This window comes from Bos indicus, chromosome 13, assembly GCF_029378745.1.
Source record: "Bos indicus isolate NIAB-ARS_2022 breed Sahiwal x Tharparkar chromosome 13, NIAB-ARS_B.indTharparkar_mat_pri_1.0, whole genome shotgun sequence".
Taxonomy (NCBI): Eukaryota; Metazoa; Chordata; class Mammalia; order Artiodactyla; family Bovidae; genus Bos; species Bos indicus.
Window position 1 is genome coordinate 47,434,754 of NC_091772.1, and position 18,094 is coordinate 47,452,847.

Here is an 18,094-nt window from a genome sequence, read left to right on the forward strand (position 1 = left end):
GCAGCCTACCAGGCTCCCCGGTCCCTGGGATTCTCCCAGCAAGAACACTGCCATTTCCTTCTCCAATGCATGAAAGTGAAAAGTGAAAGTGAAGTCGCTCAGTCATGTCTGACTCTGTGCGACCCCGTGGACTGCTGCCTACCAGGCTCCTCCATCCATGGGATTTTCCAGGCAAGAGTACTGGAGTGGGGTGCCATTGCCTTCTCCTGCTAAAATACAAATTTAAGTGTATTGGTTCCCTCATAAAAAAAAAAAAAAAGCCCTTCAAGAACTCCTCAGTGCCTGCTGGATAGTCAAATTATTTTCCTAGTCTGTCATCATCTGACATTAATCAACTTTGCAGATACTTGAAAGACAGTGAAAGTGTTAGTCACTCAGTCATGTCCGACTCTTTAAGATCCCATGGACTCTAGCCCTCCAGGCTCCTCTGTCCATGGGATTCTCCAGGCAAGAATGCTGGAGTGGGTTTCCATTCCCTTCTCCAGGGGATCTTCCTGACCCAGGGATTGAACCCAGGTCTTCTGCATTGCAGGTAAATTCTTCACTGGCTGAGCCCCTACAGGTACTTGACTTCAGTCAAATCAACCTAGTCAGCACCCCATTGAGATACTTGCTTGTTCCTCCCTACCTTTGGGACTGTGTGTGCACAGGTCTCTCCACCTCTCCAAACTGAACCAGCTTGGGGCATACAACAAAAGTTTCAGTAGAAATGAACTGAAAAATGACCAGGAGTATGGTAGTTATCTTTGTGAATGTAGGAGTTACAGTGGAAAAATGCCAATGAGAGAGTTGGAGAAGATGACCCGTTTTGAAGAAAATATTTTCCAAACAGTTTCCTAAAAACACTCCTCCTGGAGATATCAGTACATGTCATTGCAATCTGTGTCCTCCTGGGAGTGTCATAGTGTCCATGAGGGCATGACGGAAGTCATGTGATTAAAGAAAAAAAACCCTAGCATTTAGTCCAGAATTTCCCAAATGTATTTGATTATGGAACTCCGATTTACTGTTACACCTATTAGAATCCCTTAGAAGAAGCATTTTATAGAATATGACTGAAAAATATTACTTTAAGTCTGTCCTTTTTCACTGGGATTCAAAAATCCCAGTAGTCTTTTCCCTAAATGCCCACAAATATAAATATCTGGAAAGAGTCTTGGGAGACCAGGTGTCTCCCAATATTTCTTCTCCCCTTTTTCCAGAACAACAAATTTTAGCTGGGCACATGGCCGCCAAGAATAAAGTCAGCTCTGCCTGGCTTCTCTTGAAGCTAGATGTGGCCATAGGTCTCACTGCTGGATCGCACTCATAAAAAAAAGGAGTATGCTCTCCCTTGTTTTTCCCCCTGTCTCTACTACAGTGATGGAAGGCAGAGGGCTGGGGAGCTATATTGAATCATGAGGTCAAAAGCAACACAGAGCAGGAAAGGTAGAACAAGAAGAAAGAAGATGCCAGAGCTTCTGGCAACATGATAGAGCTGAGATGCTATACCACCTTGGACCTTTTTGTGAGAGAAAAAACTATTTCTATCTGTTTGTGCTCAGTCATGTCCAACTTTTTGCAGCCCCATGAAATTTAGCCTTCCAGGCTTCTTTGTCCATGGAATTTTCCAGTCAAGAATACTGGTGTGGAATGCCATTTCATACTCTAGGAGATCTTTCTGACCCAGGGATCGAAACTGTGTCTCTTGCATCTTCTGCATTGACAGGCGGATTCCTTACCACTTCAGTTCAGTTCAGTCGCTCAGTCGTGTCCGACTCTTTGCGACACCATGAATCGCAGCGCGCCAGGCCTCCCTGTCCATCACCAACTCCCAGAGTTCACTCAGACTCACGTCCATCGAGTCAGTGATGCCATCCAGCCATCTCATCCTCTGTCGTCCCCTTCTCCTCCTGCCCCCAATCCCTCCCAGCATCACCTTACCACTAGTGCGCTTGAAAAGCCCATTTCTATCATCTTCAGGTGATATTATTTTTTATCTCTGTCACTTGCAGCCAAGCCTGTATTCTCACAAATGCAGTTACCATTTATTCCTCTGTCTAACCAGAACAGTATCCCTATCACTTAGGGAATGCTTTCCTACTTTCTAACAATGTAATTCTTGGGGAGTCTGCAGAGTCCCATTTTCCTGTCCATTGTAATGGTTGCAGGAATGGACACTGGATACACTCTGGCTAAACAGAACGCTTTCTGGGATTTTTCTACCTGAAGCTGGTAGGGAAGAAACTTTTCCTTACCAGTTATGAGGCTATCAGAGCATGAACTGAAGCTTCCTAAGGATCTAGTTCTGAAATAGGAGGGAAGGGGACAGGGCACAAACTTTAAAAGAATGCCATAGCCATAGGTCATGACATAAATGGTTAGAAACAACTAGGTCCAAGATGGAAGACAAGACTTCCACTAGACTTTGAGCCTCAGCATACACTAATTGTAACACATCAGTATCCTAAATGACACACCCCTAGGCACCATGACAGTTCCAAGGTCAACCATAAAAGGTCAAAAGTGGGTCATAGCCTGATTCTTCGAACTCCCCACCCCTTCCCCTAAATAGCCAAAATACTCCTCCCACTTATTAGCCTATGAAATTAGCCACCCCTATAAAAACTGACGGCCCTGTACTCTGGTGCCACTCTCACCTGCTGAGGTAGCCCACACTCTGTTTGTGGACTGTGTTCCTCTAAATAAATCCACTTCTTCCCCAATACTTTGTCTCTCACTGAATACTTTCTGAAATGAGATATCAAGAACCTGAGTTTCATGGAGTCCTGAGACCACATGTGTGATCTCAATTAAAAGACCATGGGTTCAAGTCCCAATCCGAGTTGCACAGTTTCAGTTCCAGCCTTCTTATGGAGACTGATGGCCCAAGTAACTGGAGCCAACCAGCATAGTGACTTAGGTCTTATTCCCTGGAAACAGACTTTGAAAAGAGTTATGTGCAACAGATTCCTGAGGAAGGGCTTCTTAGGGGAAATTAGATGGAAGAAGATGGGGAAGCAAATCTGATTTAGGGCAGCCTTTCAGGTGCAGTCCAGCCTCACCTGAGCTCTTGAGTTACCTTGCCCTCAGGCAAGAGAACTAGACTTTTCCTTCTCCTATACTATCACTCATTGATTAAGGGCTGTCCCAGGAAACATATGGAGAAGGCCATGGCACCCCACTCCAGTACTCTTGCCTGGAAAATCCCATGGGTGGAGGAGCCTGGAAGGCTGCAGTCCATGGGGTCGCTAGGAGTCGGACACAACTGAGCGACTTCACTTTCACTTTTCACTTTCATGCATTGGAGAAGGAAATAGCAACCCACTCCAGTATTCTTGCCTGGAGAATCTCATGGACAAAGGAGCCTGGTTGGCTATAGTCCATAGAGTCACAAAGATTCAGACACAACTGAGATGCTTAGCACGCAGGGAATGTAGAATCCTAGAACTTACAGAAGAGCTCCAAGAACTCCAGAACAGTCCTCCCATGAAAGTCACAGACTTGAAAAAGAACAGAAACCCCAGGGCTGGGCACACATAACCAGTGAAAGGACTGCCAGAGGATCTGGATGCCACACTGATAGTAACTGCTGCACAGCCAAAGTTACTATCTGGAAAGTTAACTGCTGGAGCCGGCTTGGAGGGCTTGGGTGTTGTCAGGGCACTGCGGGAGGGGTAGAGCTGAGGATTGAGACTGAGGCCTTGCACCAGTGACAGCACTGGGAGAGCATCTCTGGAGCCCAGGTGAAGAGCAGTTTGCCAAGCCCAGACGTGCTCTGGGATGGGTGAGCCCAAGGCCAATCTGAGGCTTGGGTTGGTGAGTGTTGATGGTGCAAGGTGAGAAAATAGGAAAAAAGCTATCTTGTCCTTTTCACTTTTTTGTTATGTTGTTAAGAAGTAGGAAAAATTTTTTGAAAGATTTATTTGCTTAATTTATTTATTTATAGTTCTCTATTTGGCTCAGCTGGGTCTTCCTTGCTGAATGTGGGCTTTATCTAGCTGCAGTGAGTGGAGGCCACTCTTCACTGTGGTGTATGGTCTTCTCATTGAGGGGGTTTCTCTTCTTGCCTGGAAAACCCCATGGACAGAGGAGCCTGGCAGGCTACAGTCCACAGGGTCGCAAAGAGTCAGACACAGTGGAGCGACTAACACTTTCACCTTTTTCTTCTCTTACTGTGGCTCCCAGGCTCTAGAGCACAGGCTCAGTAGTTGTGGCACACAGGCTTAGTTGCTTCAAGGTATGTGGAAGCTTGTGCAAGCTTCCTGATGGGAGGGACTGGCCATGAGGAAAACTCGATCTTGTTCTGGTAGGCAAGGCCATGCTCAGTAAATCTTTAATCCAATTTTCTGCTAATGGGTGGGGCTGTGTTCCCTCCCTGTAGTTTGACCTGAGGCAATGGTAGGGGCAATGGTGACCTCCTTCAGAGGGACTGACACCAGCATGCTGGGCCTCCCAGGATTGTTGTAGTCAGTGCCCCTGACCCTGTGGTAGGCCAAGTTGACCCACACCTCCACCAGACTCCCAAGCACACACAGCCAAGTCTGGCTCAGTCTTTTGTGAGGTTACTGCTACTTTCTTCTGGGTCCTGGTGTGCACAAGGTTTTGCTTGTACCCTCCAAGAGTCTCTGTTTCCCCAGTCTTGTAGAAGTTCTGTAATTAAATCCTGCTGACCTTCAAAGTTGGACTCTCAGATGTAAGAGCTAGAAAATAAAAAATGGCTGAGCATTGAAGAACTGATGCTTTTGAACTGTGGTGCTGGAAAAGATGCTTGAGAGTCCCTTGGACAGCAAGGAGATCAAACCAGTCAATCCTAAAGGAAGTCGACCCTGAGTATTCATTGGAAGGGCTGATGCTGAAGATAAAACTCCAATACTTTGGCCATCTGATGCAAAGAGGTGACTCTCTGGAAAAGACTCTGATGCTGGGAAAGATTGAAGGCGGGAGGAGAAGGGGGTGACAGAGGATGAGATGGTTGGATGATATTACTGACTCAATGTACATGAATTTGAGCAAACTCTGGGAGATGGTAAAGGACAGGGAAGCCTGGCATGCTGCAGTTCATGGGGCTGCAAAGAATCACACGCAACTGAGTGACCGAACAACAACAAATGTGGAATCTTCCCAGACCTGGGATCAAAACTGTGCCCCTTGAATTGGCAGGTGGATTCTTAACCTTTAGACCACTAGGGAAGCCCCCCACCCACTCTTGACTGTCCCTCTTGACACCTGCATCTCACTCTTCTCTGTTCCACAACTACATTCTTCTAGGCCCATGGTGGCTGTTCCCAGTGCCATCCTTGCACCTTACTCCTTTGTGTGGCACTTTTGGTAACAACTCCTCTCAAGGTAGGATGCTTGACCTCTGCCCTGGTGTTGTGCCCCTGAGCCTGCTCATCTGGCACCAGCTTTCACAGAAAATCATGGTCACATCTGTTCTGTAGTGGTTTCTGTTGAAAGCCCACCTTTGACCAGCTCTGCGCACCTATCTCCAGTCAGTTTCATTGTGAATGGCTACCACTAGAAACCTTCAGAAGAGTGCCCTTGGGTATAGGTGCCTCCGTGATTACCTGGAGGGCTGGAAGTACCTGGAAATTTCCCCCCTTCTCCATGGCCAGTAGACAAACATTGGTGTGGGAGTACAATAGCCTAGTTCCTTTGCCTGGGTGTGTAATTTACTCTCAGCTCTGGAGTGATCAGGCCAGGGCTGACATTCTTGCTGGGCTTCCTCTCCTTCCCTGTCCTGTTTCTCCCACCTCACCACCTTACAGGTTTGTCCTGGAAACACTTCTTTCAGAAGCCCTAAATGAAAATTCAGGTACAACCTGATCCACAACTCCAAAGTTCATCAAGGTGCTCATTTTGCAACTGGAACTCACTGAATACTAAGTGATTGACTGATATAATTGTATAAAGTACATAGCAATGATGACATTCTGATGTTGCCCCAGCAGCCATTCCCCCTTATCACCTGCACTCAATTTTCTTAATTAAAATCATCACTCTCACATTCTCAGCCAGTCAGTGCATAGAAGGTAGACTCCTACCCAAGCTCCCTCATGGATCCTAATTGGTTTAAGACTATCAATAGACTCCATTCCTCTGCCCACAGAGATTAGTTCCATCTTGGGCAGGAAACCAGACTGATCTAATGGGAAGTCATCTTACCATTGGACTGAGGAGTTATCTGTTTGGATTGCCAGGAAGGAAGAGCCTCCTCACAAGGCCCAGGAAGAAAAGGTTGGCTGCTCCCACCACCCTGGGAAGGATTATAATACCTAGAGCCAGAACTGAAATGCAAAGAGAAGCTAGTCCTGGTCCCATCATTTGAGCCCCAGATAGAAGACTATTATTTACAGGAGCCTCTAAATTCTTTTTATTAATTTAGTAGTTGATTTGAGTTGGATAGTTTTTCTTTTATTTGTACACTTAAGAGTAGTAAATGATTCCTTGACTCTTTCTGGAAGTAGTCCGATTTTGAGATTACTTTAAGGAGTTCTTTATGCATTCTGAATGCTTCATTATAGGGATGAATTAAAAGGAAACTTTTCCCCTGGGGAGGAGGATTTCATGTTCAGTGGGTATACAGTTTCAATTTTTCAAGATAAAAATATTCTAGAGAATCTTTGTTGTACAATGCAAATATACTTAACATTACTGAACTGTACACTTAAATCGTTATTATGGTAAACTTAATTTTGTGTATTTTTACCAAATAAAACAACATAGAATGTAAGTATATACATATATCTAAGTGCATCAAGCCATACCATTCAAATGAGTGCATTTTATGGTAAATTACAACCTAGTAAAATTATTTTTTAAAAAAGACTCTTTCCCTGTAGCAGCAGTCCCTAACCTTTTTGGCACCGGGAACCAATTTCATGGAAGATGATTTTTTTCCATGGATTGGGGATAAGGGCAGGGGTGGGGGTTGGTTTCAGGATGATTCTCGTGAGGTGCACACAATGTATATCCCTGGAATGTGCAGTTCACAGTAGGGTTTGTGCTTTTAAGAGAATCTAATGCTGCTGCTGATCTGACAGGAGGCAGAGCTCAGACGGTGATAGGAAGCAGCTGTAAATACAGATGAAGCTTTGCTCGCTTGCCACTGCTCACCTCCTTCTGTGCAGCCCAATTCCTAACAGGCGTGGGTGGCGGGGACCCTCTGTTCTATAGAGTCCCAACCTCATGACATCCTGTGTAATGAGCAATTTCACAATTACCGTCAGGATTTCCAGCAATGGGCCAAGGACCCAATTTTGTTATTGGACAGAGAATGCTGTGGTGCAGTTGTTACCCTATTCACAGGGGATAACATGATACTGTGACTTGAAACAAAATCATTAACTATTGTTGAGCAGGTGAACCAATAATGTGTGGATGCCTGTTAGATATTCTTATTGATATTCTTTAAATTCATTTGTTCACTCTTTCGATAGATATTTACTGAGTAATCACTATATGATAGGCACTGTCCTAGGTGTTGAGGATATAATAATGACCAAAATAGACAAAAATATGTGCCCTCATGGATTACATTCTAGTAGGGGAGATACACATAAATAAGATAAATGTGTAAATGTATACCATGATGGATAGTGAAAAGTATTACAGGAGAAAAATAAATAAGGAGTATGGAGGACAGAGGTTAGCCTAAATGAGAAGGCAACACTGGAGTAAAGACTTCATGAATGAAACACAAACATCAACCTCACTGCCTTGTGGAAGTATAATCTGAGGCAGCATAGTTAGGAAATTGTGTCAATTCTTCGCATGAGGTGGCCAAAGTACTAGAGTTTCAGCTTTAGCATCATTCCTTCCAAAGAAATCCCAGGGCTGATCTCCCATAGTTTATGCATAAACTATGCCCCGTCTAGTCAAGGCTATAGTTTTTCCTGTGGTCATGTATGGATGTGAGAGCTGGACTGTTAAGAAGGCTGAGTGCCGAAGAATTGATGCTGTTGAACTGTGGTGTTGGAGAAGACTCTTGAGAGTCCTTTGGACTGCAAAGAGATCCAACCAGTCCATTCTGAAGGAGATCAGCCCTGGGATTTCTTTGGAAGGAATGATGCTAAAGCTGCAACTCCAGTACTTTGGCCACCTCATGCAAAGAGTTGACTCATTGGAAAAGACTCTGATGCTGGGAGGGATTGGGGGCAAGAGGAGAAGGGGACGACAGAGGATGAGATGGCTGGATGGCATCACTGACTCGATGGACGTGAGTCTCAGTGAACTCCAGGAGTTGGTGTTGGACAGGGAGGCCTGGCATGCTGCGATTCATGGGGTCGCAAAGAGTCGGACATGACTGAGCGACTGATCTGATCTGATGCCCCAATGCATAGTTTATGCTCTGTGGTCACCATCTTGAAATTATATAAATTTTAAAACAAGGGACCCTGCATTTTAATTCTGTGCTTTATTATGTAGCTGGCCCTGCATATAGCACTTTATCTTGGGGGTTCAGCAATGCCTTTGAAGCTGAAACTCCAATAATTTGGCCACCTGATGTGAAGAACTGACTCATTAGAAAAGACCCTGATGCTGGGAAAGATGGAGGGCAGGAGGAGAAGGGGACAACAGAGGATGAGATGGCTGGATGGCATCACTGGCTCAATGGGCATGAGTTTGAGTAAACTCCAGGAATTGGTGATGGACAGGGAGGCCTGGCATGCTGCAGTCCATGGGGTCACAAAGTCTCAGACACGATTGAGCGATAGAACTGAACTGAACTGAACTGAATTGAATGCCATCCCCCTAACACTCCTCTCAAAACCACAAATACTCCAAAACATTAATACTCTGAATATTAATGATTTGCATCTCTAAAATATTGGTGTGAATTGTTTTTCTTCTAACTGATCTTGGGTGGCCTGCAATGGCTTGGAGCAGGGCTTGGATTCCCAACCAGCGATTAAGGCTAGGTTGCAGTGGTGAAAACACCAGATCCTAGCCACTAGACCAGTGGTCAGTGACAAGGGCCCTGGCTCTTTGACTTTGCAGAAAAGAATTTCCACAAAGTTGGAAAGTAGTGAAGCAAGTAAAGTATTTAGTAGGAGGGAAAAGAGTATAGTATGTGTGGAGAGACACACAGGCAGAGGGAGAATGCTTAAGTTGCACCCACATGGCATTTAAAATCACTTATATGAGGCATTTCTTCTGGGTTTCCTTTGGCCAATCATTATGATTCCTTTGGCCAATCATTATGATTCACCTGGAAATCATATACAAATCATATCATTATGATTCACTTTCCATATTTGGTATATCTCAGGATCCTTCCTTGTGTGTGCACACATCTCTTAGCTAAGATGGATCCTACTGAAAAGTCAGCTGGGTAGAATATCCCTTGACATGACTCCCCTTTGGCCTCCTAGGAGCCTTTTCTGTGTTTGTGTGATCAGAGAGATCTCCTGACTTTGGGAATGAGAAATATGTTGTATGTGCCAGATCTAGCCTCCTCCCTAATTGTCCTGCTATTCTTATCTTGGAATTTCTGTCAATAGAGATGAATCTCCATCAATATAGAATGAATCTCCAATTGCTTTACCCTGGCGGGGCTCATTTGCCTCCTGCCTCAGGACAAGTTTAAAGTGTGAGATAGAAATTATATCAGTCAGGGTAGGCTGGGTTATGATGCATAATAGAAACTCTAAATTCCAGAGGCTTTAAACAAAGGTTTATTTCTCTCTCACACTACACATTTATTATGAGTCACTTAGGAGCTCTTCTGTGCATCATCCTTACTCAGGACTCACTAGAGGAAGTAGAAACAAGGGAAACTGTGCACTGGCTCTTACAGCTTATCAGAAGTGACATGCATCACTCGAACTCACATTTCATTGGCCAATACAAGTCACATGAGGACACCCAGCCCAAACAAACAAGGAAATACAAAGAGGAGTCCAGGAATGGGCACATTTGTTAACCAATTGTTCTAACACCATTTTTTGAACAACTCATCCTTCCTCTCATGATTTTAATTGTGCATTTGTCATATATTAAATTTTTTATTGACATTTAGGCCTCTTTTTGAATCTTTCTGTTCCACTTACTTCTCTTTTCATGTGTGTGCAGAATTATTCTATTTTAAATTTCTGTAGCTTTTCAATGTCATACAATATCAAAAAGGATAATAAGTACTCCCTCAAGTTTCTCTGTTGAAATCTTTTTCTGGTTAGTATCATCCCTTTAATTTTTAGATAGATTTGAGAATCACTTTGTCAAGTCCTCCTTACCCCTTCTACATGATTTTGACTAGGATGGAATTATATTTGTAGACAAATGTATAACTCTTTACAATATAAACTTACTAATTTGGACATGAGCTTGGGCAAACTCTGAGAGATGGTGAAAGACAGGGAGGCCTGGTGTGCTGCAGTCCATGGGGATTCAAAGAGTTGGACACAACTTGGTGAGTAAACTAATCTCTCAAGTATCTCAGTAAGCTTTCTTTATTTTCTTCAAATACATTCAGTGACTTCCTATTAATTTGATTTCTAGGTGTTTTGTTTCACAGTTAGTGTGGGTGGAACCCTTATTATGGTTTCTAATCATTAGTCTAGTATAGTAGAAGGGTTCTTGATTTTGCTACTGTTTGTAATAATCCATCCTGCTACTGCTGCTAAGTCACTTCAGTCGTGTCCGACTCTGTGTGACCCCATAGACGGTGGTAGCCCACCAGGCTCCCCCGTCCCTGGAATTCTCCAAGCAAGAACACTGGAGTGGGTTGCCATTTCCTTCTCCAATGCATGAAAGGGAAAAGTGAAAGTGAAGTCGCTCAGTCGTGTCCGACTCTTAGCGACCCCATGGACTGCAGCCCACCAGGCTCCTCCATCCATGGGATTTTCCAGGCAAGAGTACTGGAGTGGGGTGCCATCGCCTTCTCTGAATAATCCATCCTACTATTAAAAAAAAAACAACACTTTTTTTTCTGTAGGTTGTCGTTAATTTACAAATTATGATTAGTCTCTTGTTCTCTTCCTTTTTTAAAAGCCAATTTTATACTTCTCATTCTGCATCAAGAGTGAAACTTGGAGAGTTAACCGATGCAGTTTTATTTCCACTGTTTTCTGTGACCTAATTGCTACTTCTTCCAATATTTCTCTCCAGCAGTTAATATGTTCTGCACTTATGGGCCTAGGGAATGGATGACACAGCAGAATACATAGGAAAAGGAAGTCAAATTCTTTGAGCTTGCAGTTTGAAATGTCTACCAGATTTAGAAGAGCAGACGTGGACGTGATGAAGCCTTTGTACTGAGTAATCAAGATGGCCTCTGGACCACAGCTGATCCATGAGTTGTTTGTCACTGGTCCATGGTGGTAGAAAACTACAGGCCAACAAAAAAAAAAGAGAAAGAAAGAAAACTACAGGCCAATATCACTGAGGACCATAGATGCAAAAATCCTCAACAAAATTTTAACAAACAGAATTCAGCAACACATCAAAAAGCTCATACACCATGATCAAGTTGGGTTTATTTGAGGGATAGAAGGATTCTTCAATATACAGAAATCAGTCAATGTGATACACTATATTAACAAATTGAAAGATTAAAACCATATGATCATCTCAATAGATGCAAAAAAAGCCTTTGGCAGAATTCAGCACCTATTTATGATTAAAACTCTTCAAAATATGGGCATAGAAGCAACCTACCTCAACAGAGTAAAGGCCATATATGATAAGCCTACAGCAAATATTATTCTCAATGGTGAAAAACTGAAAGCATCCCCCCTAAGATCAGGAACAAGACAAGGGTGTCCACTTTCACCACTATTATTCACTATAGTTCTGGAAGTCCTAGCGACAGCAATCAGAGAAGAAAAAGAAATAACAGGAAAGGAAGAAGTAAAGCTCTCACTGTTTGCAGATGACGTGATACTGTACATAGAAAGCCCTAAAGATAGTATCAGAAAATAACTAGAGCTAATCAGTGAATTTAGCAAAGTTGTAGGATACAAAATTAATACACAGAAATCACTTGCATTTCAATATACTAACAATAAAAAATCAGAAAGAGCAATTAAGGAATCAATCCTATTCATCACTGCAACAAAAGAATTAAATATCTAGGAATAAACTTACCTAAGGAAACAAAAGAATTGTACACAGAAAATCATAAGACACTAATGAAAGAAATCAAGGATGACATAAACAGATGGAAAGATATTCCATGTTCCTGGGTAGGAAGAATCAATATTGTGAAAATGACTATACTACCAAAAGCAATCTACAGATTTAATGTTGCTGCTGCTGCTAAGTCACTTCAGTCGTGTCCAACTCTGTGTGACCCCATAGATGGCAGCCCACCAGGCTCCCCTGTCCCTGGGATTCTCCAGGCAAGAACACTGGAGTGGGTTGCCATTTCCTTCTCCAATGCATGAAAGTGAAAAGTGACAGTGAAATCGCTCTTAGCGACCCCATGGACTACAGCCTACCAGGCTCCTCTGTCCATGGGATTCTCCAGGCAAGAGTACTGGAGTGGGGTGCCATTAGATTTAATTCAATCCCTATCAAATTACCAATGGTATTTTTCACAGAACTAGAACAAAAAATTTCACAATTCATATGGAAACAAAAAAGACCCTGAATAGCCAAAGCAGTTTTGAGAAAGAAGAATGGAACTGGAGGAATCAAGCTTTGTGACTTCAGATTACACTACAAAGCTACAGTCATCAAGACAGTATGGTATGGGCACAAAAACAGAACTATAGACCAATGGAACAAGATAGAAAGCCCAGAAATAAACCCATGCACCTATGGGTACCTTATTTTTGATAAAGGAGGAAAGAATATACAATGGGGCAAAGACAGCCTCTTCAATAAATGGTGCTGGGAAACTGAACATCTACATGTAAAACAGTGAAATTGGAACACTTCCTAACACCATACAAAGATAAACTCAAAATGGATTAAAGACCTAAATGTAACACCAGAGACTATAAAACTCTTAGAGGAAAACATTGGCAGAACACTCGATGATACAAATCAAAGCAAGATCCTCTATGACTGACCTCCTAGAGTAATGGAAATAAAAACAAAAATAAACAAGTGGGACCTGATTGAACTTAAAAGCTTTTGCACAGCAAAGGGAAATATAAGAAAGGTGAAAAGACAACCCTCAGAATGAGAGAAAATAATATCAAATGAAACAACTGACAAAGGATTAATTTCCAAAATATAAAAGCAGCACATACAACTCAATGCCAGAAAAACAAACAACCCAATCAAAAAGTGGGAAAAAGACCTAAACAGACATTTCTCCAAAGAAGACATACAGAAGGCTAACAAACACATGAAAAGATGCTCAACATCACTCATTAATAGAGCAATGCAAATCAAAACTACAATGAGATATCACCTCACACCAATCAGAATGGCCCTCATGAAAAAGTCTACAAACAATAAATGCTGGAAAGGGCATGGAGAAAAAGGAACACTCTTGCACTGTTGGTGGGAATGTAAATTGATACAGCCACTATGGAAGATGGTATGGAGATTCATTAAAAAACTAGGAATAAAACTACCATATAACCCAGAAATCCCACTCCTAGGTATATATCCCAAGGAAACCAAAACTGAAAGAGACACATGTATCCCATTGTTCATTGCAGCACTATTTACAATAGCTAGAACATGGAAGCAACCTAGATGTCCATCGACAGATGAATGGATAAAGAAGTGCGGTATATATACATGATGGAATATTACTCAGCCATTAAAAGGAACGCATTTGAGTCAGTTTTGATGAGGTGAATGAACCTAGAACCTATTATACAGAGTGAAGTGAGTCAGAAAGAGAAAGATAAATACCGTATTCTAACACATATATATGGAATCTAGAAAAATGGTACTGAAGAATTTATTTAGAGGGCAGCATGGAGAAGCAGACATAGAGAATAGACTTATGGACATGGGGAGAGGGGAGGAGAGGATGAAATATATGAAAGAGTAACATGGAAATTTATATTACCATATGTAAAATAGATAGCCAATGGGAATTTGCCGTATGGCTCAAGAAACTCAAATGGGGGCTCTGTATCAACCTAGAGGGATGGGATGGGGAGGGAGATGGGAGGGAGTTTCAAAAGGGAGGGGATATATGTATACCTATGGCTGATTCATGTGGAGGTTTGACAGAAAACAGCAAAATTCTATAAAGCAATTATCCTCCAATAAAAAATTAATTAATTAAAAAAAAAGAAGCAACAGTTAGAACTGGACATGGAACAACAGACTGGTTCCAAGTCAGGAAAGGAGTACGTCAAGGCTGTATATTGTCACCCTGCTTGTTTAATTTATATGCAGAGTAAATCATGAGAAAAGCTGGGTTGGATGAAGCAGAAGCTGGAATCAAGATTGCAGGGAGAAATATCAATAACCTCAGATATGCAGATGATACCACTGTTATGGCAGAAAGCGAAGAAAAACTAGAGTCTCTTGATGAAGGTAAAAGAGGAGAGTGAAAAAAGTTGGCTTAAAGCTCAACATTCAGAAGACTAAGATTATGGCATCTGGTTCCATCACTTCATGGCAAATAGGTGGAGAAATAATGGAAACCGTGATAGACTTTATTTTTCGGGGCTCCAAAATCACTGCAGATGGTGACTGCAGCCATGAAATTAAAAGACGCTTGCTCCTTGGAAGAAAAGTTATGACTAAACTAGAGTACATATTTAAAAGCAGAGACATTACTCTGGCAACAAAGGTCCATCTAGTCAGTTATGGTTTTTCCAGTAGTCATGTATAGATGTGAGAGTTGGACTATAAAGAAAGCTGAGCACCCAAGAATTGATGTTTTTGAACTGTGGTGTTGGAGAAGACTCTTGAGAGTCCCTTGGACTGCAAGGAACTCCAACCAGTCAATCCTAAAGGAAATCAGTCCTGAATATTCATTGGAAGAATGGATTCTCAAGCTGAAACTCCGATACTTTGGCCACTTGATGCAAAGAGCTGACTCACTGGAAAAGACTCTGATGCTGGGAAAGATTGAAGGTGGGAGGAGAAGGGGACAACAGAGGATGAGATGGTTGAATGACATCACCATGGATATCACAAAGGACATGAGTTTGAGTAAGCTCCGGGAGTTGGTGACGGACAGGGAAGCCTGGAGTACTGCAGTCCATGGGGTTGTAAAGAGTTGGACATGATTGAGCAGCTGAACTGAACCTAACTGATATGGAAAATTATGCAAATAAACAAAACAAGATTGTTAATTCCAGGAAAAACTCAAGTTGTTTCTTTTTAAAGGCAAAGTCATAAATATCTGTCCTGGCTTATCTGTAAAATAGGGCTTATATATTCTAGGTAAGAATTGGAGAAGGAAATGGCAACCCACTCCAGTATTCTTGCCTAGAGAATCCCAGGGATCAGGGAGCCTGGTGGGCTGCCATCTATGGGGTCACACAGGGTCGGACATGACTGAAGCGACTTAGCAGGAGCATTCTTGGTAATGTCAACATTTAATATTGATCCAATCACAGTGACACAATTTTATGGAGAAAATGTAGGGCCTGGAAGTATGTACCACAGGGGATGATGAGGGAACAGAGCAAAATCTCCATCTTCCACTGGAGAAAATCAATTGACTAGGCCTAATACTGAAACACTGTTAAATGGTAATATAAATATTTCATGCGGTGATATAGAAGTCAGTACGAAAGGTTTCAGCTGGAAGAATTGAAGGTGAGTGTTTCTGGGGGAGCAAGGGAAAAGGGCTCCTCTTCCTTCGCAGAAGACTACTGATTTTCATGACCAGCCTGATGGGACCCCATGACTTTGTCAGATATATGCACTGATAATTTTGAGAAAAAGAAAACAAAATTTAAAAAGAAAATTACCAAAGTTCCTCATTCCTTAGCTGGTCACAACCTAGTTCTGTGTCACTCTGGCAACCTTAATCCCCAGCTCTCCCAGTGCCCATCCTGGGCACCCAGACCATAGTACCCATCATCAGTTTGGGACCAGCCCAAATTTCCCTTCCACCTGCCCTTGAGCCTTGTCTCAGCCAGATGTTCTTCAGAGACTGTTGAGCCTCCTTTCTTCTCTGATGTACTTAGAAGAGCAAAATTTTCTGAATTACTCATTAATAGTACTTATTGCATTTAGCCAGTTCAGGTATGGATCTCTTTCTCTCTCAGTAAGCTGAAAACTTCTGGAGGAAGTGGACATTCCTATTTGATGTCTGCTGCTGCTGCTAAGTTGCGTCAGTCATGTCCGACTCTGTGCGACCCCATAGAAGGCAGCCCAACAGGCTCCTCTGTCCCTGGGATTCTCCAGGCAAGAACACTGGAGTGGGTTGCCATTTCCTTCTCTAATGCATGAAAGTGAAAAGTGAAAGTGAAGTCGCTCAGTCGTGCCCGACTCTATCGACCCCATGGACTGCAGCCTACCAGGCTCCTCTGTCCATGGGATTCTCCAGGCAAGAGTACTGGAGTGGGGTGCCATTGCCTTCTCTGATTTGATGTCTAGGCAAATGTTAATAGTAGATGTCCCCAAATATTTCATGGATGAACTTAAAATTAGAATCCATGGTCCTTCCCTTCCTGTTGTGTTCAACCAGAGGAGGACTAGAGCAACTATATGCTGGAGAAGGGTGGGGGCTGGAGACCTCCTCACCCCCTCCCACAGGCAGCTGTCAGGGAAGAGGGCAGGACTGCCCTGCTGGCTCTGCCCCCTGGCTCTGGGTTCACTCCACCATGGAACAGTTTTCCCAGGTTGGCCTCAGGGATAACAGATAGGCTCTCTCCTCTCCCTGTTTCATTCCCAGCACTACTCCCCGTAGCCAAAGGAGTGAACGTCTTCACTCTCAAACAGCAGCTTCCACTTACTGGGTGCCAGGCTGTGTGTGAAACACCCTCCCACATTGTTTTATTAAACCCTCACAATTACCCTGGGCTTCCCTGGTGGTTTAGTGACAAAGAATCCACCTGCCAATGCAGGAGACACTGGTTTGATCCCTGGGTTGGGAAGATCCCATGGAGTAGGAAATGGCAACCCACTCCAGTATTGTCTGGGAAATCCCATGGACAGAGGAGCCTGGCAGGTACATGGGATCACAAGAGGTGGACAGGACCTAGCAACTAAACAGCAACACAATTACCCTATGGGGTAGGAACCCTATAGAACGGGTTTATCCCCACGTTACAAGGAAACTGAGGGTCCAGAAGAAATTTGTGCAATACCTCGTGGCAAATGAGACAGTCTGCATGCACCCCATGCTGGCATTAAACCGTAACTGAGCTACGCACCGTGAGGCTAGGAGCCTGTGGGACTGAATCCAGGAAAGAAACCTTAGGATAGGAATTTAGATGACAGAGCAAACCAAATAAGGTGGCCCTCTGAAGGTCAGCAGAGTCAAAGCTGTTCTTGGCCCTTTACCTGCCTCCCTCACTGTACACAGTAACGGAGGCTCCTCTGTGCACAGCCTGGAGGAGGGGACTTGGAGGTGGTTGTGAACTGGGCTCACTGGCCTGAGCAGAGGGTGTCTCGCAGACTTGACTCACCAGGTAGTATCAACTCTGTCTACAGAGTAGCCGGCCTCCCCAGCAGCTGAAGAGGGTCATTTAGGAAATTGAAACAATACCAGCCCATCTGTTTGTACCTTACAACACTGCATCCTGGCGCAGAAATGTGTTGGTTCTTCATTCAATAACCTAAATGCCCATAAAGCACTGTATTAGACTTTGTGGAACTGTAAGATACACTCTTTGCCCTTAATGAAGAAAACTAACAGGTCTGATACAAAAGAAACCAAGCAATGGTGGGGACTGCAGTGAATTGGACAATTCTGCTCAAAGCTGCTTCACTTACTATTTTGCTCCAATTGGTTGCCTCTGAGCAAGAAAAATCTATTGATTTTTTTTTTTTTTTTTCAAGAAAAACCCCAAATCAAGTTCAGCTGAACTTTTCCATTTTTAAAACAATTTTGGCCAACCTCTGCTCCTCACTGACCAAGCCTTATCTTTTCCTATAATACTCAGCACCTAAAAATTCTTGGCAGAAAGGAAGCAACCAATATGCTTCTGGCACACTGACCAGGTAAAGCTTATCCAGAGAGAAGGGGCCTAAAACTGCCATCATATGTGTTAACAGAACAGCTGATACAACT